Consider the following 9,282-nt stretch of genomic DNA (forward strand, 5'->3'; position numbering starts at 1 on the left):
TAAGAACATGAGGCAAAGGAAAATGGGCAAATAGACTTGGTGCTCCATAGGAACTCAATTAATATTCCTTTCTGTTTTTTCTCTCAATTTATTGGCCTTAAATATGCAAAGGAATCAAGCATGCCCAAGTCTCAATTTTAACTAGATAACATTATATACAACTATAGCATGAGAGAGAAATTCAGCTGAATCTTTTAGGATCTGTTTTCCCATGACCTAGACTAACTCCTTTTAACATATAAATTAATGGCACCAGAGGTTGCCTTAGCTAAGACCACCATAATGTACCATTACATAAGTTTGTATTTAAGGAGGCTTTTCATTATTTTAATGTGAAGTTAAATTAAGCTGAGTTTTTTATCTTTTAAACATGAAAATGTCAACACTATTGTGAGCTCAAGGAAATAGCCCTTTTTCTTATGTTTAAATGAAGTGGTTGCATGGAAGTAATCTTTCTCAGGGGTAATGATACTTACATCGGGGGGGATCCAGACAAACTTCTCTCACTCTCAAAGGAGATATCAAGGAGAAGTTGGGGGGGGGGTGTCCGTCAACCACAGTGAGGTGCCAAACGCCCTGAAGGTTGATGAACTGAATGGTGGGAACATCAGAGTATTAACTTTGCCAACTAATGTAGAAAATGAAGATGAACTATTTTCCTGAGTAGTTTGGAGTCAGCCTGAGGTGGGCCTTCTGTCTTGGGTGGGTTAGAGGATCCCTGACTGTCGGTACAGACTGCTGTCCTTTCCTCCACTTCAACAGACATCCTCAGGTTGCCAGAAGGACAGGATCTCCAAAAAGTTTATAGTTATGGAAAACAAGACGATATACAGATGGCCAACAAGCACATGAAAAAATGCTCAACATCACTGATTATTAGAGAAATGCAAATCAAAACTACCATGAGATATCACCTCACACCAGTCAGAATGGCCATCATTAATATTAGTCCACAAATAAATAATACTGGAGAGGGTGTGGAGAAAAGGGAACCCTCCCTGCACTGTTGGTGGGTGTGTAAGTTGGTACAACCACTATGGAGAACAATTTGGAGGTACCTTAGAAAACTATATGTAGAACTACCATATGACCCAGCAATCCCACTCTTGGACATATATCTGGACAAAACTTTCTTTAAAAAAGACACATGTACCCACATGTTCATTGCAGCACTATTCACAATAGCAAAGACATGGAAGAAACCCAATGTCCATTGACAGATGGTTGGATTAGGAAGATGTGGTATATATACACAATGGAAATACTACTCAGCCACAAAAAGAACAAAATAATGCCATTTGCAGCAACTAGAGACTCTCATACTGACTGAAGTGAGTCAGAAAGAGAAAGACAAATACCCTATGCTATCACTTATTTCTGGAATCTAATACACAGCACAAATGAACCTTTCCACAGAAAAGAAAATCATGGACTTGGAGAATAGACTTGTGGTTGCCAAGGGGGCGGGGGAGGAGGAGGGAGTGGGGTGGATGGGGAGTTTAGGATTAATACATATAAACTATTGCCTTTGGAATGGATTAGCTATGAGATCCTGCTGTGTAGCACTGGGAACTATGTCTAGTCACTTATGATGGAGCATGATAATGTGAGAAAAAAGAATGTATACATGATGTGTAACTGGGTCACCATGCTGTACAAAGGAAAAGTGACAGAACACTGTAAACCAGCTACAATGGAAAAAAAATAAAAATCATTATATAAAAATTTTTTCTAAAAACTGTTTTTTTGTTTGTTTTTTTAGGGCCACACCTGTGGCATATGGAGGTTCCCAGCCTAGAGGTCGCTCAGAGCCACAGCAACTCGGGATCCAAGCCACGTCTGCTATCTACACCACAGCTCACAGCAATGCCAGATCTTTAACCCACTAAGTAAGGCCAGAGATCGAACCCACAACATCATGGTTCCTAGTCAGATTCATTTCTGCTGCATCACGACAGGAACTCCAAAACAAAGTTTTAATTGCTTGTTTCACAGTTCAGTCTTTGTGGAGAGGCATGACCTAGATAGCAGTTGCCCCACTTCTTCCCTGCATCCAGGCCTTAAGTCTTTTTTCTGCCTTGAGCAAACCTGGACTCAGAAGCCAGCACCTCTTCAGGATGCCTTCCCACAAAACTCACTACAGCCAAAGCACGCCTGAGCAATGCAGCTTTCCCCCAAGGTTACATCAGGGAGATTCTGAAAGGGCTGTTACTCTCACATGCCACAACAGATAGTTTCACCCATGTTTGCTCTCTCTTCAGAGCCTCTCCCTTACCTTGTATTTCCGGGGGAATCTTTTCACTCACCCAGCACCTAAGCACACACTGGCCTTGCTGATTGCTCATCCTTGCTCCTCCACATCCCTCTGAACTTGAAATGTCTCTTTCCTTATGGCTTTGTGCCTCAGCATCTACACCCAGTTGCAGAGGTCAAGTGTATCAGGAGCTCAGGGAAGCTAATGCCCTGTTGGTAGCAGCTGGGACCAGCACTTTGAGAGCCGGGCTATGGCCTTTTGCTATCTGGACACACTCCTTGGAGTTTCACCCATTCCTCCCAGCAGCTGATGGACTATTTAAAACAGACATGTTGTTCTCATAAAAGGAAACTTCAGCTACCTCTTTCAATGGGCAAGGGTTTCTTTGTAGGTTTTTCTAGGCTAATATGAAAATTAACTTATCCTATCTGAGCATATCCTGACTTTGTACGAGAGAAAACAGAAATTGCACCAGTAGGAGGAAGAAGCTAGCGAGGGGGAGGGATAAATTGGGAGTTTGGGATTAATATATTCACACTACCATACATAAAATAGATTATTAGCAAGGACCTACTGTATAGCACAGGGAACTGTACTCAATATTCTGTAATAATCTACATAAGAATCTGAAAAAAGAATGGATGTATGTATAACTAAGTCACTTTGCTGGACACCTGAAATTAACACATTGTGAATCAACTATATTTCGATAAAAAATAAAAATTGTTTTATAAAGGAAGAAGCCAGGCCATACTTATGTCTGTCGCGGAGTATTTCAATAAATATTTGTAATCATTTGCTCTGCACCAGGCCCTGTGTTAGGTGGGTACAAGAGGCCTGACTATATAATGTGAGCAGCTGGCTGCAGCTGGGAGGATGCCACCTGGGTCTTATAAACACTGCCTGCGTGGTGGGTGGTAAATAGTGGAGGGAATTTGGGTTCACAAGGAACAGAAGTGAAGGGTGTCTCAGTGGGAGGTTTTAAGCTATAAGGCTGGAAGTGGCTGCAGCCTAGAGTAAAAGTGACCATGCTGAGTGGGGTGGGGCTTTGCGGGGGCCGGGGGCGGGGGAGGCATTCATTCCTCAGCCAGAATCCTTCCCCTGCTCACTTGGGTGTGCAGAGCAATGTGAGAAGTAGAGGCCTCTCATTAAATGGAGGCCTGCTTAAGTGCCCACATATAATGCTTTGTGTCACTTGATGGGAATCAAAGACTCTTTTGATCTGCTGAGCAACCACACAGGTATTCATGCCTAGAGTTGTTCCAAATGAAGGACAAGAGGCACGCAGTTAATTGCCTGTTGCAGTTTCATGTCAGGTTTTCCCTAACTTCTAACTAGCAATAAATGAGCTTGGTTCACCTTGACCGAAGTAGTTGTAAAGGTGCTTTCTTGTTGAAGTTTCTCAGTGCAGCTGAGTGAGAATAAGGACAGTGTTTCAAGATTGGTGTAGGTCTACACTCCTTAACTAAGTTCAGTAAAACAGAGAGGGTCTGTAGTTGCCTATAATTGAGAAGCCATAGATGAAGTCCCACAGCATGATTAATTAAATGTGCTACACCGGAAAGCTGTCTGCTTGGCTTCCAGATGACAGGCATTCACCTCAGTTATTGTAATTACTACCCTCTAACCTCAATAATTCACAGCAGGAATTCTGATCTTTGACCTCTCCAAGGTCTTCATCTTAAAGTAAGAGCAGTCTGCAGAAATCTTTGAGAATGTGCTTGGGATGCAGTTTCAGCTGCGGCTTCTGTCCTCTCCAGGAGTGACTAGCAACTGGGGGGGGGGGGGGGCTTTGATCTGTCTGTCGCAAGATGGCTTAGTGTCCACACAGCTTTCATGGAAGGAACTCCTGATTCACAGAGACAAAGGGAAATTTGGATGAAATTGAAGGAATCCTAGGAAGTGTGCTGCTTCGAAGAGGACACTAAAAAGAAAACTAGTTTCAGAGTAGAGTGGCCAAAAATGGAAGTATTTATCTCTGTGTTTTGAAATGAACGCTTAGCCAGCTCAAAAGGCTGATATCATCTTCTTAAGTGGCCAGGCAGAACTGTGGTCCAATTTAGGGAACTCAGAAATCTGAGACCAAGGAAGAGGGTGAGCTGTCCTGAGCAGGACTTGCTTCAGCAGGAGTGCTGAAAAGTAGTGCTTTCCCAGGGCAGCCAGAGCTCCAGAGGAAGACGTAGGGCATGGGCTTGGAGGCCACCTTATCCAGACATGGAAAAGTGATGTCAGCCAAGGAATCTTCCCTAAGATCTGTGAGATGAGGACCCTCATAGAGGAGGCAAGAAGAGTGCTAGTCCTTAATAGTGTTCCTTTGCTTCACTGACTGGGTTGCAGATGGTTGCCCCAAGTGAGCCAATAAGCCTATAGTACTGACAGTTGGTTTGCCATGAAATGTGGTGCCTAGTGACATCTGAGTGTTCAGAAGAGCACTGCCTCTCAGCCTCCTCAGCCTATAGCAACTGCATGAAAAGTGTCCTTTCACTCCTTAACAGATCAGTTCTGTAATCAGGCAGAAGGATGTAGGAGGTGCATTCAGACCCAACTAGTAAGAGATGGGATTTTGGTGGTACTGGGCACTAGACTTCTGTGCGAACAAAGTCTGACAAATATTCCCTGGATGACTTCTGCAACATACGTCTCTAGAGGTGTTTGTCCAAGGTGCTTCATAATTTAGAATACCGAGCTCATTGATGCTCCGTACATACCAGTGGTCCACTTGTGAAGACCCTCTTCGGAGAGGAATAAGTACCCCTGCGGGCAGTGGAGCCTCTCCTTTGCTTCATGCAGGTGAGCCAGTGACTGATAACCAGGTGGAGAGAAGCAGGTGGATCAAGGCTTCTAACATCAAGTGTATGGAGCTGCTTAGTCCCTCAAATCCTTGAGGGTCACTCTTATAACTCTTACCTACTATTGATATAATTTCTGGCCCTATCAAAATAGTAAAGGCAGGCGATATCACAAGAAAATCAAACTACAATGCAACATTCTCTATAAATATAGGTACAAAAATTATCAACCCAATATTAGCAAACTGAATTCAACAAAATACATGAAGGATCATACATCATGACCATGTGGGCTTTATCCCAAGATTGCAGGGTTGGTGTAATAGCCAGAAATTAATTTAATGCCTATCAATAACACACTTTAGAAAAAACATGATCATTTCATCAGATGCAGAAAAAAAACAAAACTTGACAAAAACCAACACACTTTCATGATTAAACAGAGAACAAACTAAGAGAACTTCCACAACTGGGGAAAGTGTTTCATAGAAACTGATAAATATCACACTTAAAACATTGACAGATTTTTCTCCTAAGATCTGGAAAGAGACAAAGGTGCCTGCTCTCACTATTTCTATGTAATGTTGTACTTGGAGGTCTACTCAGAGCAATTGGACAAGATTAAACGAGTCACTGAATGATTAAAAAAAAATTGTAAAAGCATCCATATTAGAAAATAAGTATAACAATCTCTATTTGCCAATGATATGCTCATATGGAAAAACTAAGTATCAAAAAAAAATTAAAGCTAACTAGAGCTAACAAGTAAATTTAAAAGGTTGCAGATTTACAAAGAAGTCAATTGTGTTTCCAAACAATGACTAAACTAAAATTTGTAAACCAAAAATTGTTTCTAAACAATGAACAATCCGAAGATGAAATTATGCAATCCATCCTATGTACCATCAGATCAAAAGTTACAATACTTTGGAATAAATTTAACCAAAAAAGTTTAAGATTTGTACACTGATAACTACAAAACACTGCTGAAAAGAAATTAAGATTGGAACACTTAATATTGTTAAGATATCAATACTCCCCCAATTGATCCAGAGATTGAACACGAGTTCCATCAGAATCCCAGCTGGCTTCTTTGCAGAAATTGATAAGCTGATCCTAAAGTTCCATGGAAACTCAAGGAACCCAAAATAGTCAAAAACAATCTTGAAAGGAGAATGAAGTTGTACAGCTAACATGTACAATTTCAAAGCCAGTTATAGAGATACAATAATCAAGACAAAAGTGGTACAGGCATAAGAACAGACACATAGATCAATGAAATTGTGTCTAGAAATAAACCCACACATTTATGGTCAGGTGATTCAACAAGAATGCCAAGACAATCCAAGGGGGAAAAAATAGACTGCTCAATAAATTATGCTGGGACAACTGGATATTCACTTGTACAAGAATTAACTTTGACCAATTATATACCATATATAAAAATTATTTAAGGCCTAAATGTAAGAGCAAAACTATTAAACTCTTAGAATAAACAAAGGTGTAAATATCATAACTTTGCATTACTTAAACAGATTCCTTTTGCCCAAAGTGCATGATATGCCAAGATTTGCAGCAAAGAGGGACAATTTACAAGGCCTCTAGGCAAAAAGTTCTCTAGAACTAGTCTCAGATCCACCTCCCTGAAGGCACGGGGCAAGGCTATGGGAGCAGGAATAAAACACTGTCTATCAACTGTTATCTCAATAAGGTGGAGAGAAAAAAATGTGGTAATGGTTGTTCTGAGCAAGCCTAACTAAGCTACAGGCTCTGTACATTAAAAAATGCAGGAACTTACCTGAAAGCATAAAACTCCTAGGAAAGGACATAGGTGGAACACTCTTTGATATAAATCATCCTATTGATAATTTTTTAGATAGTGCTCCTAAGGAAATGAAATTAAAGAAAAACTGAAACCTAATTAAATTTAGAAGCTTTTTCACAGCAGAAGAAATCATCAACAAAATTAAAAGACAACCTAGTGAATGGTAGGCATTATCAGCAAATGATAAGACTGATAAGAAGTTAATATCCAAAATATACCAACAGCTGGTACAACTCGGTATCAAAAAAAAAAACCTGATTAAAAAATGGGCAGAAGACCTGAATAGACATTTGTCCAAAGAAGATATAGAGATGGCTAACAATCACATGAAATCACTAATCAGAGAAATGCAAACTCAAACCACAGTGAGATATCACGTCACAGTTATCAGAATGGCTAACATCAGAAAGTCCACAAATAATAAGTGTTTTCAAGCATGTGGAGAGAAGCAAACCTTTGTTCACTGTTGGTAGGAAATTAAATTAGTGCAGCCACTATAGAAAACAGCATGGAGCTTCCTTAAAAACAGAGCAACCATTTGATCCAGTAATTCCCAATCCTGGGTGTGTCTGGAAAAACAAAAACATCACTTTGAAAAGAGACATGCACCACAATGTTCAAAGCAGCACTAATCACAATAGCCAAAAAAAGGAAGCAACTTAAATATCCGTCAGTAGTTTTATGTGATGTACATATACACAATGGAATATTACTTAGCCATAAAAAAGATGAAATTCTACCATTGCTAGCAACAAAGACGAACTTACAGAGTATTATGTTTAACAAGTCAGAGAAAGACAAACACTCTGTGTTATCACTTATATGTGGAATCTAAAAAACAAAGCCCAGGTGAACCCCTGGTAAGATTGAGAGACACCATTCCTATTTCTCTAAACCTTCAAAGATGGGGGGTGGGGCATAAAAACTGTACCTAAGGTATTTCCTCCCATGTTTTTTCCCTGTTTACAAAATAAATCTAGTTGCAAAGTTGTATTTTAATTGAAAGGTTCATTTTCAAGCCATTTTGCTTAAAGTCTAAAGAATGTTGTGGCCATGCAGTGCTATCAAAAAAATACTATCATTTTCTTTTCCATGGATTCATACCTTAAAGTCACCCAATTTTGGAGAATGTGGCTTAGGGGCTACCAGAGGGAATTGAATTAGCATTTCTCATTTTGAAAAGGTTTTGTTTCTACACAGTTTTAGCAAGGAAATCTTTCTAAAAGTCCTTGCTATGCTCACCAATAAACTCAATCCCCAATAGTTCTTAACACTTAAGACAATCGACACAAAGAAAGACCAAAAATCGGAGCCCTGGAGCCTTTAACCCCGATATGGAGTACCTCCGCAGCTAAAAAATTCGACATTGTCTGTCAAAGTCCAAAAAGATGGGCATCCAATCCACCGTCTGGACAGTATTGCCAGAGAATTTAGGCACAGGTGTGTTTCTTTAATGAGTTTACTCACCCAAAGGACGTCTTCCAAACTCCAAAACCATTTCTGTGCTGCAAAACTAAACTTTGAAAGTGGGTGGCGCCTCGCTGGTAAAATCGGAAGGACGGTCCCTAAACAGACGCTTGGACTCAGCTACAGACTCAAAACGGGCAAGGAACGAAAGAACCACCGACAAAGGCCTGTCTGGGCTTACCTTCTGGCTAGTTCACCAAATTCTATTACTGAACTAGATTCTATTTTGTTCTCTCCAACGCACAACAAGGCAAAACGCCTAGATGCCAAGATTTGTGGCAAAAAGAGGGTGTTATTCGCCAGGCAACCAAGCAGGAATACCGGTGAAAAAACTTCAAACGCTTCCTGCCCCAAAGGCACGAGGCTGGGGTATTTATGGGATAAAGACTAAAGCGGCAGGGCAGCCTGGGGCTTAGGGGCATGCAGGCAGCGTGGAGAAAGGTGATTGGAAAAAGATGTGGTAATCATTGCGCAGGCGTAATGTGAGTGTTTAAACTTGCAGACTCTTAACAGGATCTGAAGCTTCTCAAGAGGTCACTAAGCAGGGAAACGCTTGCATTGCTAGTTGGAGGGTCAGTGGTCCTGTTTATTCTTAACCAGCTTGGCTCCAACTAGACACAGCTGATTCCAAGTTCTTGGAAAACAACTCAGGCTAATATCTAGTTTAGGCTCTGTGCTGCTTGGAGGATATGCGAGTATTTTAGTAGATGACTTGATTAGTGTAGGCAGGTGAAATGGATTCGACTGGTTACCCATGGTTTCACTGGGATTAGGAATTTTTTTTTTTTAAGATGTGACACCAAAAGCAACATAAGGAAAAATATATAAACTTGAGTTCATCAGAATTAAAATGTTTGTGCATCAAAGGACACTATCAAGAAATGAAAGGGCACAGTGCAGAATGTGACAAAAATTTTCCAAATCATATATCTTGTAGAGTTTGATAT

At 40.5% G+C, this 9,282-nt stretch overlaps 1 long non-coding RNA gene across 2 annotated transcripts in view; it reads right to left on the bottom strand.

Annotated features, from left to right (window-relative positions):
* The window catches only part of LOC106509504, a 30,899-nt gene extending 22,047 nt beyond the window's left edge, over positions 1–8,852 (bottom strand). Inside the window, exons 1-2 of one of the 2 annotated variants that reach the window (XR_002341828.1) lie at positions 8,517–8,852; positions 8,336–8,433 (exon numbers count right to left, since the gene is read on the bottom strand). This is a non-coding gene — a long non-coding RNA (uncharacterized LOC106509504). The remainder of the gene's footprint in view (positions 1–8,335; positions 8,434–8,516) is intronic. The other variant, XR_002341829.1, reaches the window with a different exon arrangement.

This window comes from Sus scrofa, chromosome 2 (genome assembly GCF_000003025.6).
Source record: "Sus scrofa isolate TJ Tabasco breed Duroc chromosome 2, Sscrofa11.1, whole genome shotgun sequence".
Classification (NCBI taxonomy): Eukaryota; Metazoa; Chordata; class Mammalia; order Artiodactyla; family Suidae; genus Sus; species Sus scrofa.